The sequence below is a fragment of the Lissotriton helveticus genome, chromosome 11 (assembly GCF_964261635.1).
Source record: "Lissotriton helveticus chromosome 11, aLisHel1.1, whole genome shotgun sequence".
Lineage (NCBI taxonomy): Eukaryota > Metazoa > Chordata > Amphibia > Caudata > Salamandridae > Lissotriton > Lissotriton helveticus.
Genome location: NC_136072.1, coordinates 814,214,965 through 814,235,808, shown reverse-complemented (window position 1 = coordinate 814,235,808; position 20,844 = coordinate 814,214,965). Strand labels below are relative to the sequence as shown.

Below are 20,844 nucleotides of genomic sequence, written 5' to 3'. Positions count from 1 at the left end.
AATGGGGTTGTTCACTTTTGTTTTGGTAGGTGAGCCAGTCAGTTTGGCATCTGGAAGGTCTTTTTTCTACTAAAGCGCTGCTATGTGCATACTGGGGTTGTATGATGGTACAACACATGCCTCAACAACGCATGCCTGAACCACGTGTTCTCAACCACGACCGCGTCTTTACCACAAATGCCTTTACCACGCATGTCTTTACTACACAATTTTGTGGTAAAGATGATTGGTAAAAGGACATGTGTGGTAAAGTTCACACCCCTGCCCCAATAACTGTCCCTTTCCCCCTGCCCTGAGCCCTAAAAAAAATACCCCAGCCTTTTCCTCCACCCGAGCCCTAAAAACGTCTTGACCACAGCCCCCCGGCCCTCAGCCCTAAAAATTTAACCCGACCCCCGAAAACTACCCGACCCCCCCTGCCCTGAGCCCTTAGCCCCTGCCCTATAAACAACCCTGACACCCCGAGCCCTAAATACTACCCCACCCCAAAAAATGACTTCCCTTCCCCAAAACACAGCCCCGTCCTACTTACCTGACCGCGTCCTCACCCAATCCTTCCTCTTCCTGCCCGCCCATTCCAGCATGTATACTGCGCACTGCCTTAACCGGCCTGATGGGTCAGTACAAGGGGGGCTCCGAGTTACTCACGGGAAGATTCCACATGGAGAGACAGATCCCTGGCCGTCTCTACAGCACAGGCAGCACTGGAGGTGAGGAAGAGACTCTTAGAAACAGGAGGTTCTGGTGTACCATGAGGTATTAAATGAGCTACCAGTCACCACTTTGGGGCTAACAGCCCGGTGCGTAAAAAGGGCATAGGTGGGATCATGTTTGATGGCCTGTAGTTTGTTGTGCCTCTAGTGAATGCAGAAGGGCTAGTTCCTCACACCAACTTAGCTGATACTTCCACCTGACCCACCATTTTCCAGAGACATCCTTGGGGTGAGGTAGAAGAGACTCATTACTGAAGAAGATTTGGGATGATGGAGATGCAACAGGGCGAGACACAGAAGAAAATATTTTTGTGATGGTGGGGGTGTTCCAGTTGGAAGCAGAAGAGACAACAACTAAAGCAGCTAGCATCACCAGTTAGTAGCATCCAAAAAGTTAACAGAGGCCTTAGTCCTCACATCCACCTCAAGGAATACTGCCAATCAAAAGCACTTTCAGCAGGTGTCTGTATTTTGATACTGACCTATTTGCATTTAGGTTATTTTACTTCCTTCTAAGAAATATTGTAAAGCAGTGTATGTCCTTGCGGAAGACGGTGATATTCAAAGGCGAAATAGTATAAAATTTTTACCGTTCTCGACTCTTTTGTGCCATTTTTGTAACTACATTATGTATTTATAAAAAAAAGTATAAAACTGTTGCTGTTCTCTACTTGCTTCTTCCACTTGTAAATATAGATGTAAATACATCTGTTTGTTGGGTCTCTCCAGTCTGTCGTTTTTGGGGTCTTCACCCAAGAGCTTAACAGTTTGAGCAGATCTAATAAAGTGATAGTTGAGTTAGCTGCCTTGAGACTGAAGTTTTTTTAAAGTATTCAAGTTAGCATCCATGCAGCCTTAAGGATCTTCCATATGGCCAATTTTAAGTTGGAGGAGCGATTGCAAGAACTGTTTTTTTGATGAAACCGAGGTTCTGTGCACATATCTCAATGAGACGAGTTTTTCCTAAATGATGTGTGTGCAGGCCCTGTTGGGTAGCTTCGTTCTGCTAATGAAAGTCATGCTTCTCACTAACATTTGAGGAAGCAGATAAACTGCTGAATCCTTTATCTGATACATAAACCGATTGCAACACTTTTGAGAGAAAAATTATAAACCTGCACCAACTATACATTTAAGAAACATGAGAAAAATCTTGGGAAAACTTAGTTACTGCATTGTAAAAGCATGCAGATGAGTGTACATTAGATGAAAAATAGTTTTTCGAATAACATAGATTGTACTCTATTTACCAGTATTGGTGTAACTTTTCAATGTGTCATAGAAGATGTTAAATACTGAATCTACATGTTTAAAACTTTCCTAATTGCACTTGTGATATAATAATGTGCATGAAGCATTAAGGAAAACGAATGTAATCTAGATGATAGTATATGTGTTATTAAGGAGTCTAATTCTACAACTAAATTTTTCGCATATGTGACATTTTGCACCAAGTGAGAAACGAGAAAAGGGTGCTCTACGTCTATATTAAATATGATGGGTCTGAAACTTTTAGGGTATAATCTTCATATATATATATATATATATATATATATATATATATATATATATATATTTTTTTTTTTTAACGTGAATCCCTTGAAACAAAATTAATAAATTATGTTTTGAAATAATGTTATACATTTCTACTTCAAAAATGCAGTAATGTGTCATAGTTACATGTGCTATTTACAACAAATCTAAAATGTTTGAACGCAAATAAGTTGAAAGAAATATATAGAGTCCTAAAATTCATAAATGAAATGTATATTTCCATTCCTTTATATACTGTATTTTAAAAGCTAAATTCAATGTAGGCCTGCATTTTCATTACCTTACTTTGCTTGATTTTGTTTTCATGGAAAAGCTTCCTAACCTTGCAATGTGAAGTAAAAATATGTCTCACTGGGAGAGTTCCCATTTGTGTACAAGGACTACTTGCTACAATATCGCTACGTTGAGAACATCTGCCGTGAGAAACTCTCCTCTTGAACTCACTCGTATGCTTTTGTAAAAGGACTATTGCTGAAAAGTTATATACACTGGATGGTTTGACAGCTTAAGTGATGATCACCACTTTTCTCTATAATATGTGTCTTCTTTATGCTGCATGACAATCACCCTATTCAAACTGACCAATGGACTCAGTGGTCTGACCAGATGAGGTGATCAAGGAGGTGTCGCCCCGGAACTTGAGCATTATATTATACATTGATGAGAAGAAGAGTATTTCTTTCTCTTTTTGGATGCCTGGCACCGCTGCTCTACATTCCTTGCGGACTCTACTGGCTTTTTCCTCTAAGCTGACGTACATGCTGTGTGCGCTATTCTCGGACTTCTTTCCCTCTTGGCAGAGTATCTTTGAACGGTCATGGCTCATTTCCCTTCCTGATCTTTTCCAGAGCTTTGGTAATAAATGGCACCCACATTTTAAATTTGACTATCATGCACTCTTAGATCTGAAATCCCTGATATTGATGTATTCATTCTTTTAAATAATTATGATTACATCTAACTTTAATTAAATCCTCTTTCTGCCTCACCATGACTTATCTCCAATAATTGACTGTGCATTCCAATTGTTTTATTAATGATTGGGGGCATTCTAATAGGGAGATCTCTGGACAGTTAATACTATTGTTATTATTCGGCATAGCTTTATCAGAATTGTTAGTTTGTATGTTCTTGATTCGACTGAATTTCTTTAGGAAATTTGGTCTGGCAGTGATAATACTTTACTTGTATAGCTTTTGAGAGTTATATTTATTAATGTAATCACAAGTTTATAGGTCAGTTATCCAATTCCAGGTCCTCATTCGATAAATGGATGGGATCCCCATGTCCAACCCCTCTTGGCCTGAAGCAAGATCCATCAGCGGACCATAGTGAAAGAGAACTAATACGAGTGATAAGAGATAAAAGTTAAAATGCAGTAAAGGGCCAAGTAGTGCTACAACACATTCACGATAAACAAGAGGACAAACTAGTATGTAACAGCACATTATTCTACTTAGTAATGATGTTAAAAAGATTGTGCTTAAACATTGAAACATTTTCTCAGTGTCAAATCGTCCCTTTGGAAAAAACTATGTTTACCTTTAAAAGCAAAAAAAATAATTATGTGGTCAAAATACTCTGACATCACCTGATGCTCCCTCATTCACTGCGTCTTGGGGCTTTACTAAATACCATGGGTCGTTTCAAATGTGCAGTTCTGCAATGGCTGACTTAACTTTTAATATAAAAATGTTCCAACATAGAATTAAAAACCATGCTCTTGTGATGTATACCAATTGCAGGCTAGTGCTTAATTTGTAGAAGAACAAAGAGGTGCCATGGACATTGTCAGGATGGCACCACAGCTAACACAACCCACTGCCAGTGCCAGCGCTGCCGATGACAGTACTTACACAACTACCCCACTGCTACCAATAATAATACATTCTCCCTGAGCACTTCAAAAGAAATGATAACAAGGGTATATATACAATTCACACTAACAAACATATCAATAATGGTGCAAACAGTACATATATGTTAACTGCAGTGTCCAAGTATTAACGATTTGCTTGTAAAAATCCAAAAGTAATCCTCTTCAAGTCCAGAGGAATGTAAAGTTCCAGAATCAAAAAGTATTCATTAAGGAGTAAACATGACCATTCAGTAGTTCCAAGACTTTAGTTGTTGTTGTCACAGAAAGCAGCCAACGCAGCCAACATGTGTTTCGTCATGCAAAATTCAAATGCATCCTTGACTTCCTCAGGGCTGCAACCCAAAATACATAGCATCAGAAAACCAAATCATAGATACTCTCATAATTGAGATAAAGTATCTTTCACCAAAAAGAACAAGTCAGAAAGGTAAGCAAAGGATGATAGTTTTAATCACCCAGTGTGTCATTAGAAAGTGCTAAATGCAAAATATTAAGAAATATTAAGAAAAGTTAATATCACTCTCCTAAACAACATCCTCAGTGCATTTGCCCTCTGGTTACCTAGGGCTGACCCTCACACTTTAGGTCGCTGACAGAGTGATATTCATTAGAATACTATGCACCTAAAACCGTATTTATGGTTTCAAATCAATCCCTCTGAAGCAAATTCTATATCAGTCACTGGATAGTAACAGTCACAGCTTGTGAGATGTGGAGTATATTTGATCTTTTGACACAGGTAAATTCAGTTATATCTATGTGAGATGGTCAATTATTAATCTTTTGCACTGATTTTGTGCTGCTCATCTAGTTGTTTTGTTTGGATCGTTTGTCTAGTTTCCTTCACAGTTGGCGCAGGATGCAGTATTGTGAACGATTACGTCAATTAAAATCCAGATACATCATCAAACTTGATACTAAAGGTGGACCTGAAATATACACTGATTACATGTCAGTGTATGCTATATTGAGACCTTAATTGTGTAGCTCCTGTACTGTAGCCTTTTACCAGAATGGAGTTCAGATAATTTTCAATTTCAGTCATTTTCGTTCATCTTGATAAATTATTCACAATTATTTACTATAATCAATTGATAAGTCCATTTTCTTTGAATTTAATAAAGTAAAAAAAGAAAATAACTTCTTAAAAATCCTTTGTTCCTGGGGAAGACCCTGAAATGGAACGGGCGGTCTAAATGTTGACACATTGCATTGTACACACATACTGGCACACTGAAAACATACAAACCTTATTTTTATTTAACAACCATTGTTGTGTTTGTTCTACTATATAACAAAAGTTGTTTCTGTTTATCATTCTGTAACTAGGGTTGCTTGATAAGCTTTGAACTTCACTGATTGGTACTCTGCATTGTGACACTGAACCAATACATTTTTTAAAAACTGTTGTTTCCCACTGTGTACACTTGTTGTAATCCACATGCAGCATTTCAAATAAACTCACATGTCAAGTTTCTCTGTAGATCACAGTGATTTTATTCTATCACATGCTTGTGAGGTGGGAGATGTATTTATGGACTTAGATTTTGTACACAAGCCCCGAACTTCACAATTAATATATGATTTCATTTATTGAAATATCATGATGTGAACATTATATGGTCAGAAATAAATCTGCAGCTATAATGTCCTAAGAGCAACATTTGCACTGTAAAAGGTATCCACTAATGTTTTCTGCAACAATGGTGTAAACCTATCAAACTCTCTCCCAGCGCAGTTATTCAAGGATCTCCCCATTTTGGCATTAATCTAACATCACACTAAAATGTTCTAGCCATCCAATACTCCCAGTGCGGTGTATTCCTTTTAATGCCTGTTGGAACTGGGGTCACCAGTTCCCCGAGGGTAGCATGGCACGAGCGGGTAGGCATTCGAAAGCTTATGTGTAAAGTGACCATACAGCACACGCATCCACTGAGAGTGTAAAATTGGGCATGCAATGACTGACGCCACTCCATTGAGCTTGTATAAAAAGCAAGTAACTTTTATATAGAGCAGGATCAGGATAATCAAGAATTGCAATATTGTTAGCTTATTAGCTTTCCTTCAGAATACATATGTTTCAACACTTTGTAATAAATACTCAGAGGAATAAATATTAAATATCAGATAAATATTGAATATTAGATAATATTAAGTATAGATAACCACAGGCCTGACCGTAGCCTTACTCCTTGTCAGCACCTGTAAGGAATACATTACAAAGGCAACCAAATGACATTGTATCTTATTAGTTCTGTAGGTATATTACCCACTTCTCACCAAGCAAGGGTGAGCGTTTTACAGCAGTAAACATGTAAATAAATAACTGTAGGCTTCCCGTAAATATGGCACTAAATGGGAGAAAATATTTCATTAAGAATAAACATTCACTTGTGCAGGATTAGCCATCTTGAGAATCACTCCCAGCAAGAGTGAGCATTAAGCAGTTCCATAGTAGAAGTAGAACTTTTCATTAGTTATGCACCAACATTTCATCCAGGAAGTAACCACTTCTCTGAGCAGAAGTAAACATTTAATAACAGGTGAACCATGCATAAGGCCTAGGCTGAGCAGGACACTAGGCGAAATATGGATAATCCCTGGGTTTGGGCCTAGCCCTCGCTAATACTCTTCATCCTGGTACTGTAGGCATTCTATTACATCCTCTAATCAGGGGTTATCCTTTTATGAATTGAGGCCTATAAACTGTGGGCCTTGGGACCTCTAAAACAGTCCAATACCAGGGTAAACACCCCCTTAATCTAGTAGGGACCTTTCATTAGGAATTATCCTGTTCGCAGGTGAGAACAACATTTCATGTAGAGCCATTCATATTCTCAATAGCAATAACTTATTTCAATAAAGGTTAAAACATTCAATTAGCAGAAGTAACCATTTCCTTAATCAGGAATAAACAGGTCATTAGAACCCAGGCCCCATTAGCAATTTTGCGCAGCAAGCTCCTCGAATCAGCAGGGCCTGTAATAAGGTTTTCCTAGCTCCTGCAGCTTAAAAATAACAGCCCCTTATGTAGGACTAAACATTTCATTTACCCAGAATAACATTGTCCTCAAGCAGGGATCAATCTTCCATTAATTATATCTAAACCCTGTGCCTAAGAACCAGTAAGACAATGGCACATGAGCAGGAATTCTCAGGTTGGAACAAAACCTTTCATTAGACAGGCACAATTAACCAATTCCTTGCTCTGCAGTTCTTGACGCAGGGATAAAACATTTCAGTATTCAAGAGTATCCCTGTTGGTAGGTAGAAGTTAGAACACTGGGGCAGGAGTATAAAACATTCCATTAGGTAAGTACCCCATAAAAAGGCTCAACATTTCATGAGAAAATAAACGCTGCATTACTCAGCCATAAACATGCATAGGGCTACACTAACTGGCATGCAACTGTACCCCAGGCAGGAGTTAACTTTTATTAGCTGAGGCCCCCACGGTGTCTTTTGGGGGGGGCCCTGGCCCAGTTCCAGTACTTGAAGGGCCAATGGGGCTATTCCCCAGTTCAGGGAGCCTTCTGACACAGCGCCAGGCAGCAAATTCAGGTCTTGGGCATACAGCGCCTCGCTGATGCAGCGCTTGAAGTTAATGACAGATGCTGGATGCACAGCGCTTCACAGTACCTCAAGGGTCCCCAGACAGCAGCCGAGCTCTCAGGTTCACAACGCTTCGCAGTAACAGCGCTGGTAATGGCTTTCTGGTGTCAGTTGTAGGGGAAGGGAATATGGCAGTCCTGGAGATAGCGCTTCTCTGGTACACCGCTTCGCTGGGGACACAGCAGTTTTGGGAGCTAGCGCTCAGACAGCAGTAGCGCTTGGGCAGTTTCCACAATAGCGCTCCTGGCAGCTACAGATCCTCAAATGACAGCGCTGGGCACTCAGGGTTAGTTACAGCCCCAGCGCTTCGCAGGCACAGCGCTTCTCTTGGGCCATTCCCATAAATAAGGCAGTTCAGGTAGCGCCAGCAGGACAGGTAGTCCAGGGTGCTAGCGCTAGGGAATAGGAGCGCTTAGCCAGCAGACAGTTTATTTTAGTTGGAAGCAAACCAGCAGATCAGACAGGACAGGCCACACGACAGTGGCAAACCAGCAAAAGGCGGTCCCAGGTGGCGTCAGGGAGCGCGGGGAGCGACACAGCACCAATACCTGGTTGTCTTCTCAATAGTCCTGTGGTGATTTGGTTTCTTCTTGGCGCTTTATGTTTCTTGCGCCCTTGTAAATAGCAGTCTCTGGGTTCCTTGAAGGGGGGTTGGAGTTGATAGCTGGTATCAAATCTCCTCAGCCGGTCTCCTCAGGTGGACTCTGGGTTCCCCTCCCGCCGGGCCAGATCAGGGGTAAGTTCAGGATTCCTCAACACTTGGTAGGCAGCACCTAGGCCCTGTCACTCCCAGTGTCATAGGGCCCTGTCTAGGCGCCACTGCCTAAAACTCCTGCGTAGGTTCTTCCCCAGGTCTGTGCTCCCTCAGTCTGACAGGAAAGTTTCCTTCCCTTTCCTTATTTAGTGCCAGTTGACAGTTGGCAGTGGCAGTTGGTGTCACCTCACCTGTTCCAGAAGGTTCCAGGAGGTTCTGGGAGGTTCAACCATTCTGGCTATGGGCAGGCTAGCATGCTAGTATTGATACATTGTTTGAGGGTTCCAGCCAGCTCCTGGCCACTAGAATGCGCCCACAAAGACCGCGCTGCAGTAGCAGGGGTCAGTGGCAGCCATGTTAGGGGAAGAAAGCACCTGCACCTTAACATTAGTTTGACATACACAGGGCTTTCTTCACTACACAAGGCCTATACCCTTTTGTTACAATAGGGGGCACCCTAAATTAAAGGAATCAAAAAACGAAAATTTGGGGGCGTGGCTACGCGGGCGACAATGGTGGACGCAGCTTGTTAGAGCTCCCACCGGCCCGACCGTTATCCGACGATTTATCCTGGCTTCTGGAGTTGCCTCGCCGCCCACACCAACAGCAAACGTAGCGGAGGGCAGGAGGTGTTGTCCGGTGCACTTTGCGGTGCTCCCGGACCTTGTGCAGTGCCGATCGCAGCAGCAGCAGCAGCTTGCGGCCTGGTCCCTGAGGGTGAGCCGGGACCTGGAGTTTGGCGCCTCCCGGTCGGAGGGTCTCCGCGCCGGCCGACTGGGTCTCCACTTCTCCGGGGCTGGCGGGCCCCTCCTTTCAGGCGGAACAGGGTACTGCCTGGCGGACACACCGCTGGTGGTGGGTACATTGTCCCGGCCCACGGAGACGGCTAGAGGGCGTCGCGGCCTGCATCGGGGCCGAGAAGCCGGGTCCTCGATTTTCGAGGCTCCCAGCAGCACCCTCAGACGCAGTGCGGAGGCGGAGAAGCCGGCTGGTGCAGCTGAGGAAACGGTGCCCAGGGGCTTGACGTGCTCCCCTTGCCTCGATCCTGAGTGGGCACGGTGGTGGCGCCTGGCGGAAAGTCAACTGGGTTGGTGATTCTTGCTGGAGAGGAGGTGCACCGGCGGCCGGCACAGGAGACACTGGTGAGTGCCCGAGACCATTGGCCTGCAGAACGGGGGGCTCCCCAACTAGACACTGGTGGTGACTTGCCTCGTGGCCCGGAGTGGCCCTGCGGGACCCCCCTACTTGTGGCTGGAGTGGAGGTGGGGCACAGCGGAGCGAAGCCTAGATCAGGCTGGAAAGCAGTGGCGCACCATTAACCCGGGGACCGCCTCGTGGTGCCCAGCCCCCCTGGCAGCAGACGGCGATCGAGGACTTGTGTGCCCAGAGATCCTCCTGTGGGGTGCCCTTGCCTCCATTCGGGAGCACGGGGGTGGGATCCGAGTCCCGCAACAACTGTTCAGACTTTGGTTGGACCCAAGGGGCTGTGGACATGACTAGAGGCGGAGGTGGCAGCGGGTCCGCTAAGCAAGGGACCCTGGATAAGTTCACGGGGGCTGGTGGTGCGACGGGTGCCTCAGGTGGAGGAAGCGGGCCGGGCCCTGACAACGCAGCGCTGATGGCGGCGATCACCCAGTCCAGGGACATGCTGGACGCCAAGATCGGGGCGGTTGGCGCGGATGTGACCCTCCTGCGTCAGGACCTGCGGAACGCTGTGGTGCGCATTACCGAGGCCGAGTCCAGGATATCGGTGGTAGAGGACGACGTCGTGACCCTGAAGCGGAAAATGGCGGCGATGGAAAATGTTCAGAGAGGCCTTGCGCTCCGCGTGGAAGATGCGGAAGGGCGGGCGCGCAGAAACAACCTACGCTTCGTGGGATTTCCGGAAGGTTGCGAGAAGGGTAACATGGAACTGTTCTTGTCCCAATGGTTGGAGTCCTGGCTTCCCCCAGAAGTGCTGTCACGATGCTTTGTGATCGAACGCGCGCATAGGGCCCTGACGCAGAAACCGCCGGCAGAGGAGCGGCCCAGGCCGGTGATTGCACGGATTCTAAATTTCCACAACAGGGACACTATCCTTCGGGAGGCGAGGACCAAGGACTCTCTTCTTTTTGAAAATCAGAAAATAATGATCTTTCCGGATTATACCAGGATCGTGCAGCAACAACGCCACTCGTTCATCGCAGCCAAGGCAAAGCTGAGGGGTCTGAAGATCCAGTACTCTCTCCTCTATCCGGCCCGCCTGCGGGTCATATACCAATCGCGTACCCATTTCTTCGACACCCCGGAGGACGTCTTTAAGTGGACTGATGAGACAGTAAGTGTCCGGCCGCATGCTCAGCCGGGTCTGAACCCGGGCCACTCGAGGGACCCATCGCCGGAGCGGGAAGATTCAGTCGCCAAGAGCAGAAGGAACAGAAGGTCAAGGTCGCGAAAACGCTCCCCTTCACGTGGTGGAAAGCGAGATGGAGCACCCGCAGACTCAGACCACCCCAGCAAGGATGGTGGTACATCAGGGGACTGAACTTGTTTGTGCTGATTTCAGGCTCCCGCTGGGAGAAGGTTTTCCTCAATTTCTTAGGACTGCGGCTTGCTGCTGAACTGTGTGTTTGCTGCTTGCTATACTTTATCAGTCTTGGGATGGTGTGGGGGACGGGGGGGGGTCAGATAGCTCTTCTATAAGGGCTTGCCTCCTACTTAAGTGGGAGACGCTAGGGGGGGAGTCTGTTAGCTGGGTGGGTAGTTGGGACTGTTGGGGGAGAGGTTCGTGGGGATCCATTGGAGTGGGTGGCCGCTGACCTCCCGTTGGGGGTTAGGGCGCGCCTGCACCGCGACAGGTACTTCAATGTTGTTGAGGTATAGGGGAGGGGGGAGGTCGGTCTGTTGGGAGTTGGGTAGGGGTTGGGTCTGGGGTTTGGGGGAGGGGGGATACGGGATGTTTGGGTCCACAGGGGTAACATGTTCACGCACGATGGTTCGCCAGATTCGCCTTATGTCATATGTGCGACTGCGCTCTCCTATGCCCGGGCGGCTGCGCCCATTTGCTATTAATGGCGGTTAGGAGTCCTGCATTGGAGCCCCCCAGAGCTACCTTGAAAATAATGAGTTGGAACGTGAGGGGCATGCTCGATAAAATCAAACGAGGGGCTGTGTTGCGACAGGGGAAGAGGGTAAAGGCTGACGTCCTCCTGTTGCAGGAAACGCATCTCCTGGGTACGAAGACTTTGAGTCTACAACGCTATGGGTATCACCAGGTCTACCATGCAGGTTTTGCCCGAGGGTCCCGGGGGGTGGCGGTCTTGGTCCACCAGAGGGTCTCCTATACCCATTCCTCGCAGTGGATAGATGCCCAGGGCAGGTATGTCTTCATCAAAGGGATGATAGGTGAGGAACAAGTGGTGTTTGGTTGTGTGTATGCTCCCCACCCCTTGCAATGGTCTCTAGTGGAGAAGCTGTTTGCGATCTGGGCCGAGGTACCGGACGTCCTGTCTGTGATAGGTGGTGATTGGAATGACGTGATGGATGGATCCGCGGATCGCTTTAGGCCTGCTGGCGAACAGCTGGTAGCTGCCCCCACGAAGCTGAGAGATATGGTAGAAGGTATGGATTGGATGGATGCCTGGCGCTGCCAACACCCACACAGTAGGGAATTCACTTACATATCGGCGGTCCATCGCTCCTTCTCGAGGCTGGACTATCTGTTTGTCCCGCGCGCCGTGATCGGGAGGGTGGCGTCGACCGCTATTCTGCCCAGGGGCTCTCAGATCATTCCCCCATCACGATAGATATTCTCCTTGACAGGCGGCGACAGCCGTTTCGGTGGCGCCTCTCTACCTGGCATCTGCAATGAGATGATTACCAGTCCCATATGCGTGAAGCCATAGCTCACTACTGGGAAGAGAACGTGGGACGGGGCTCGGATGCGGTGACCCTCTGGGAGGCCATGAAGCCAACGCTGAGGGGTGTGGACATAGCCTGGTATGCGAGGGCCCGTAGAACTCGGAAGGAGGACCTGGAAAAGGCGTAAGATCGCATCCATACCCTGGAGGCGCGGTCTACGGAGACGGGGGCGGAGGAGGATGCGCGGCGGCTCCTGCAGGCGCAGAAAGATGCTGCTTCTCTATTGCTTGAGGAGTCACGCCATATATGGCTGGCAACGCAGAGCAGAATTTACCAGTGGGGGGATAAATCCAGCTCTATGCTGTACAGGCTGTGCCAGGGTGCGTTCCAGGCTCAGACATTACCGGCGTTGATGGATGAGGCCGGGACCCCTATCACAGACCCTGGGACCATGGCTGCCAGCTTTGCGCACTACTATGAGGCGCAATACGCCCCCAGAGACTCCCTTTTGGCGGCAGATGTAGACAAATTCCTGGCGGATCTCCCGCCACGGGGGATCTCCGACGAGGAGCGTGATGATCTAGAGCTCCCTCTGTCCTCGGAGGAACTGGGTAAAGCATTGGGCGAGCTGAATGCCGGGAAGGCCCCTGGGCCGAACGGCTTCCCGTGCGAGTTCATTCGGAAATACCACCTTCAGTTAGGGCCCCATTTCAAGAAGGCGTTGGATGCTGCAAGGGAGCTGGGCCGGCTACCATCGGATTGGAGGCATGCCGAGATAGTGGTGTTCTGCAAGCCGGGGAGACCGCCGGATAAACACGAGTCATACCGCCCTATTTCTCTTCTGAATATAGAGGCGAAGATCCTGGCGAAGGCGCTGGCCAATCGTCTCCTGCCTCTCATTGCCACTCTGGTCCATCCGGACCAGGCGGGTTTCATGCCCCACAGGGCCACTAGGCACATCATCAGGCGGGCTCAAGTGGCTCTGGAAATGATGAAGGCTACTGGCACCCAGGCGGCGCTCCTACTGGCTGACATAGACAGAGCATTCGACTCGCTGAGCTGGACGTATCTACAGGCACTTCTACCGCGCCTGAATCTTGGCCCTCACTTCCTCTCGTATGTGCGACTGCTCTACACTGACCTAACGGCGTCCGTGCGGGTGGCGGGTGCGACTTCCGACGCCTTTCCCATCGGGCGGGGCACCCGGCAGGGTTGCCCGCTCTCGCCCTACCTATTTACCCTCGCAATGGAACCCCTTGCGGCTTGGGTGCGCATTGATGCACAGATGAAAGGGTTTGAGTGGGAAGCTGGGCCTTCGGACCGCATCGCGCTGTACGCGGACGACGTGTTGTTTTTCATTACAGAGCTCGACAAGTCGGGTCCCAGAATACTTGAGATTATGAGGGTGTTTGGTGAGGTGTCAGGGCTGCATCTCAATGTGAGGAAGTCAGTCTTGTGGACCCTGGGCAGCGGGGCAGTTCCCGGTGCCTGGGCGTCGGCTTTACAAATAGCGACAGGAGGCCTTAAGTACCTAGGGGTATTCCTGACTGACATCCCTGGGGTCTCGTGGGAGCTTAATGTTGTTCCGGTTTGGGACAGAGTCCGATCGGACATGAAGACGTGGTCCCGTATGCCCTTGAATCTCTACGGCCGATCGGCCATCTTTAAGATGGTCGCCCTCCCGCGCCTGCTTTACCAACTGCAGAACCACCCGTACCCTATCTCGCCGCAATGGTTTCGCCAAGTCAACTCGGCACTGGGCCGCTTCCTGTGGGCTGGGGGGGCTGTGCGCGTGGCCCATCGCACTTGCTTCCTGTCTACATACTGCGGTGGTCTGGCGTCTTCGGACATCCTCTCCTACTACCAGGCGTCCCATCTTTTGATACTTAATGAATGGTGGTATGGGGACCGGGGTGACCCGGCGTATGCTCTGGAGAGGTATTTAATGGAACCCGACACCCTGCACACACTTCTCTACTCAGCTGGGAAACGGAAGAAGCTCCCGGTGGTTACGCAAACTGTCTTTCAGGTCTGGCGTAGGGCGCTTCATCGTATGGGGTGGTGGAATAGGCTGACTGGGGAGACCCCACTGTGGCAGAATGGCGGCCTGCCGGCCTTGTCAACCCTGAGGGGCTTTCGTGGCTGGGACTCGATAGGAATCTCGGCGCTGGGACACGTTATGAGGGGCACCGCCCTTAAGTCCTTTCAGGAGTTGAGGGAAGAGTTTGAAATGCCGCACACACAGTTCTTCAAATACCTGCAGTTTCGCCATGCTCTTTCCCCTGCATTAGAGGGGTTGGACTCGCTACCGGAGTTCAGTCCCATTGAGGCTAAACTGTTCATGGGTGAACTGACTGAGAAGAAGATCTCATGCATATACCAATCCCTAGTCACACACTGTGCGTCCTCATTGGATGGTCTGCGGTCCAAATGGGAGAGAGATGTGGGGGAGATGGATGAGGAAGGGTGGAGGGAGGCTCTTGCGGCCCCGAGAGAGGCTGCTGTCGCCGTGCGGCTGCGCTTCATCCAATTCAAATACCTACACAGAGCTTACTACACGAGAGAGAGGCTGTGGCGGGCTGGACTGATTGCTTCCCCTGACTGCCTGCGGCCACCCCCTTTTCTGAATCGTTTTTGGCCACTATAGGTGTGGCAGGGTATACTCAGACATGAGTCCCTTTCTCACTGCTCCATCAGGATTCAAGCAAGCCGGGCCGAAGAGGCTGAAATGCCAGAAACCGGTCCCCGGTAGCTTGTCTCCTTTCTGGTGAAGAATTGGCTTGGTAGTTTGGTCTGCCCTGTTCCCATGATGCACTGGGCCAGGGACAGACTAATTTGCATATAGCCAGGTTCTGAGCTGGGATGGGGCAGTGAGATAAATAACGGTGATGGATCAAGCCCTGATCTTTGGACTGGGTAAGAGTGGTCTGCTTAATTCAGACACTCTGTTCATCACCACCCCCTTTTCTGAATCGTTTTTGGCCACTATAGGTGTGGCAGGGTATACTCAGACATGAGTCCCTTTCTCACTGCTCCATCAGGATTCAAGCAAGCCGGGCCGAAGAGGCTGAAATGCCAGAAACCGGTCCCCGGTAGCTTGTCTCCTTTCTGGTGAAGAATTGGCTTGGTAGTTTGGTCTGCCCTGTTCCCATGATGCACTGGGCCAGGGACAGACTAATTTGCATATAGCCAGGTTCTGAGCTGGGATGGGGCAGTGAGATAAATAACGGTGATGGATCAAGCCCTGATCTTTGGACTCGGTAAGAGTGGTCTGCTTAATTCAGACACTCTGTTCATCACCACCCCCTTTTCTGAATCGTGGTAGGGAAATGGGCACGTTTTTACATACGGTGTGGACGTGTGAAGCTATCGCCCGATTTTGGAAGCGTGTCTGGTACTGCCTGGATGAGGTCCTGGGCTGGCAGCTCCCGCGCACGTCGCAGCTGGGTCTTTTACATGTCCTGGAGCAGGTGGGTGGCAACGTCTATAAGAGGCATATCCTACTCTTGGGCCTTACAGTGGCTAAGCGGGATGTGGCCCGTGCCTGGAAGGATCCGGGGGCGCCCCCGATTGGGGTCTGGAAACGGGGCATGGACTACTGCATGGGACTGGAACGCCCCGTGTTTGAGGCCCGAGGCTGCCCTAGAAAACATTATAAAATCTGGAAGAGGTGGGCAGAGTATAGGGGGCTGTGGCTGGAGCCGCCATCGCAGCAGGATACACACGTAGATCAATTGTCATGAGTACCGGGGCGGGAGTGAGAGTGCATGGACATCTTAGTACAGCTTACGTTGTGTTAGATTCTGGTGACCATCGTGAACGGGGTGGGGGTGGGAACCGGGTGGAGGGATGTTCTGGGGTTGGAGGGGGGGATCCGGGAGGTTAATGTCATTTGTTTTATCCGCTTACATATGTTGATTGCTGCAACTGTGATTCACGATAATTTGCTTACGGTCTCTCCAGTGTCTGGAGTACTGTGAATGTTTCCACAATCCATGTTTGAAATGCCAATAAAGATGGTTTTGAAAAAAAAAAAAACGAACATTTTCTGGGGAAAGGGTCAAGTCCTACAATGCCCTTTAAACTTATTTCTAAATTTCAACAATGTTTATTTATGTACCAAGTACCAGGCCCTGGGGCCCAGCAACCTGACAACTCATTACGCACATTCCAGCCAGCCACCTAAAGAAAACTTCCCTAACTTTCTCTTAATTCTTTTTCAGTTTAAGAAATTTTTATTGTATTTGAACAAAAGACAATACATAAATGATAAAATAGTACATGAGAACCTAATGAAAAACAATATGAGGCACAGAAAAGCTATAAATAACGGTTCAGCGAGAGAAGAAGAGATAAAGAGCAAAAAGGAAAAATAAGAGGGAGAGAAGGGAAAGAAAAGAAGAGGAAAGAATAGAGAAAGAAAAAGAAGAAGAAAATGGGAAAATCAGAGGAGGAGGAGTAAGGAATAAAAGCAAGAGAATATAAAGGCCCAGCAATCAGATAGAAGTGGATGAAAGATAGTTGGAAAAGGGGAGCCAAAGAAGATCAGATTTAATTTTAGAGGAGACAGAAGAGGTAGAAGCAATAGCAATCCTATGTTCATCACATATGAAGTTCCACCAAGTAAGAATAGATAATTTGGAGTTATCCTTCCAACAAGATAAAATCACTGTAAACGCAATAGCAATGAACAGATCAAGTAGTCTAGCACTAGAAGGAACAATATCTATATCAACTGAATCAGAGCCTAAAAACACATTCATGAATGATAAGGTAACAGAACAATGAAACATGCGCATGCAAGTATTCCAAACAGAGTTCCAGAAAGCTAAAACAGAAGGACATTCATACAATTGATGTTTAAGTGTACCTGTATGTGAAGAACATGACCAACACAGAGTATTAGATAAGGGCGAGAATTTGGCAATACTAACAGGAGTAAGAATAGCTCTATGATAAATAAAAAATAATGATTGCGTAATGCGAGCAGCAACAGAAATCTTAAACAATTTGCTCCATATACAGTTCCATTCATTAACAGAAAGAGAAACGGACAAATCAGATTCCCAAGCGAGCTCAGAAGCTGATTTAGGCCGCTCCAGAACATTTGATGATAATATTTTATAGACAAGGGCAGCTTTAGGTTGATGTAGAGAAAATAAAGGATAAAGGGGGGTGGAAGGAGAAAAGGAAGGTAAGGTATCAGACGTAGGAAATGTTGATAAATAAGCTGTGATATTAGTAGTAATAATAGTATATTCCTTGACACAAGATAAAGGTAAGTTGTATAAAACTTGCAGTTCGGGAAAAGAGAGAATGACATTGTTGGTGAAAAATTGATGAACAAATATAACATCCTTTTCTTTCCAATACTTGTAATAGAAAGATTTGCCCTTATATTTGAGGAATTTGTTGTACCATACACTAGAAGCCAAAAAGCACTGGAGTGGAGATAAATCTTTAGAGAAGATATCATGTAATAAAGTTTGTGAGTGTTTTAAAATGGTATGTTTAGATAAAAAGGAGCAATTGGACATAAAAACAGTATGTTGAAACGAAAAATCTTTTAACTATGAACGTTCGAAGGCAATCCATTTAGGTATTGGTACACTGTTAAAATCAAAAGCTAAAGAAAAAGATTGCTTAATACAGAAGGCAGAGTGGTACAGTTTAAAATGAGGGAAACGAACCCCACCTTCATTCTTAGGGCGTATGAGCTTATGTAAGGCAATGCGAGGGTGCTTGTTATTCCACAAAAATTTAGAGCAAATGGAGTTTAAACGAGTAAAATAAGAGTTCGGAATTTTCATGGGAAGCATCGAAACAGTATATAATACATGAGGAGTAATCATCATTTTGATGGTATCAAGTCTACCCCACCAGGATAAAAATAAGGGGGACCAACTGTGAAGGAGGGATTGAATTTTCTGAGTGAGGGATGCGAATGTAATTTTGAGGGTATCAGTAAGGGACGATGAAAACCAAATGCCAAGATATTTGATCTTGGAGGGACACCACGCAAAATCAGTGGAATTAAACATGTATTGATAGCAATTAGAGGTTAAAGGTAGGACTTCAGTTTTAGTTAAGTTAAGTTTATAGCCAGAGACAGAGGAATAAAGAAGGACTTCGTTCTGAAAAGGGGGAAGTGACATAACAGGATTAGCCATATAAACTAAGATGTCATCCGCATATGCAGATAATTTAGTTTCAACAGAGGAAATTTTTAACCCAGATATTTGGGGGTTAGAGCGGATCCGTTCAAGAAAGGGTTCAAGGCAAAGTATAAACAATAACAGGGATAGGGGGCAACCTTGCCTCGTTCCCCTGGATAAGGGAAAGAACCTAGAAAATTGGTTATTAACAAAAATACTGGCACAGGGGGCTGAGTAAAGGAGTTTAACCAAGGAGATAAAAGAGGGACCAAAACCAAACCATTGCAAAGAGCGGAACATAAATAGCCAATTAATGCGGTCGAAAGCTTTCTCTGCATCTAGGGACAGGGCAGCTAGAGGGGCTTTGAAGTGTTTACTATGGGAAATGACATTAGCAAACATACGGGCATTGTCAACGGCAAGTCTGCCTTTTACAAAACCAACTTGGTCAGTTTTGATTAAAAGGGGGATGAGAGAATCAAGACGGGAGGCGAGAATTTTTAGCAAATAATTAATCAGGGATATAGGACGAAAGTTTTTACACTGGGAATGGTCCTTGTCAGGTTTGGGGATTATGATGATGAGTGCATCCAAGAAAGACCCTGAGGCCTTAGCGTCAGCAATAAATGAATTAAAAAGTTGAAGTAACTTAGGCACAAAAATAGCATGGAAAGCAGAGTAAAACTCAATGGGCAATCCGTCAGAACCAGGAGCCTTTGATTTTTTCAAGGAGTTGATAGCCAAAAGGATCTCGTGAGAGGAGATATCTTTTTCTAATTGAGCAAAGTCATCCCGGAGTACAGGAGGGTGGAGACCTTCAAAAAAAGAAGACAAATCTTGAGCGGAGGGGTGAGTATCATCGGTATAAAGAGTGCGATAGTAGTTATGAAAAACTTCTGCAATATCTTCATCGGAAGTGACCAGTTTGTTCGTAGAATCATTCAGGATAGGGCCTACAGTTTTACGTTCAGATTTGATTTTTAGGTAGTTCGCCAACATTTTACCAGCCTTATTCTGACCCCCATGATACTTAGATTTAATTTTCAACAAAGTGTTACATGCTTCAACTGTAGCAATTTTATTCAAGTCAGACTTTGCTTTAATTAGGTTATGGAGGGCATCCGCCGCTTTAGAAGAGAAATACGAATGTTCCAGGTGTTTAATATTCTTAAGTTGCTCCGTATACTTAGTTCTATTTAGTTTCTTTTTTTTTGAGACATAGGAAATTGTAAAGGCCCGCAGGGCAGCTTTAAAAGTATCCCAATTATTGGGAACCGTGGTGTCATGCGGAACATTAAAGGTGAAGAACTCAGCTATAAAATTCTGAACCTCTTTCATATACACAGTATCAGACAGGAGGAATGTGTTGAACTTCCAACGGCTAAAGCTGGAAGAGGTAAGGGTAAGGTCAAGGGTTGCATAAACTGGGGCATGATCCGAAATAAAAATAGAACCTATTTCGGATTTCTGAATTGTGGGAAGTAGAGACTTACTGACTAAAATATAATCATCTAGTAATGCTAGTAATGGATCTAGTATGGTGGACATTCGAATAAAAAGTATACTCTAGGGTATCGGGATTACAAGTTTTCCATAAATCGTATAGGGGGCGGGAGGAAATAGCTGACTGGAAACATTTATGTGTTTTGTCGGGATGAAATTTGAAAGAGAGTCTGTCGGAAAAAGGATCCAACCATTGATTAAAATCACCAGAAATCACAATATTAGGACAGTCAATTGAGGAAATAAGAACTTTAACATCATTACAAAATTTGGGATCAGGACGGACAGGGCCATACATATTCAGTAAAACCATTGTTTTGTTTTGGATGACAACTTTAGCCATAACCCAGCGACCTTCGACATCTGCTTTGAAGAGAGAATTTGGACACACAAACCTTTATGAAATAAAATTGCAACACCTCCCTTTTTGATGACAGCAGGAGAAAACACAAGTTGACCCACCCATTGTCTCTTGAGCTTGGAAGATTCTACATGCGTACAATGGGTCTCTTGGAGAAAAACCACTTGTGAATTTAACTTGGATAAATGGGACAATACCTTTTGACGCTTGACGGGGTGTCCCAGACCACGGACATTTCACGTGACAAAGTTACACATGGTGGAAGGTGAGGAAGGAGGGAAACATCCGGGGCCAACAGACTGCAGGAGGACAGCTACAAAAAAAAGACACAAGCAACATAAACATTACAGATATACATGATACCAAACAGAAGTAGATTAGCATGAGCGAATTTGCGAATTTGCCCAATAACACAGAGAATGACATAACAGAGAACAGAAATTGTATACCCGAGAATAGAGCAAGAAAGA

The 20,844-nt window shown here is 46.2% G+C and overlaps 1 protein-coding gene across 1 annotated transcript in view; it reads right to left on the bottom strand.

The window, feature by feature from the left end:
* POLM (DNA polymerase mu) overlaps positions 1 to 20,619 on the bottom strand; it is a 301,712-nt gene extending 281,093 nt beyond the window's left edge. Inside the window, exon 1 of the mRNA XM_078666923.1 lies at positions 20,572 to 20,619. The gene's annotated coding sequence lies outside the window, so the exon portion shown is untranslated. The remainder of the gene's footprint in view (positions 1 to 20,571) is intronic.
* Between the last annotated feature and the right edge of the window lie 225 nt (positions 20,620 to 20,844).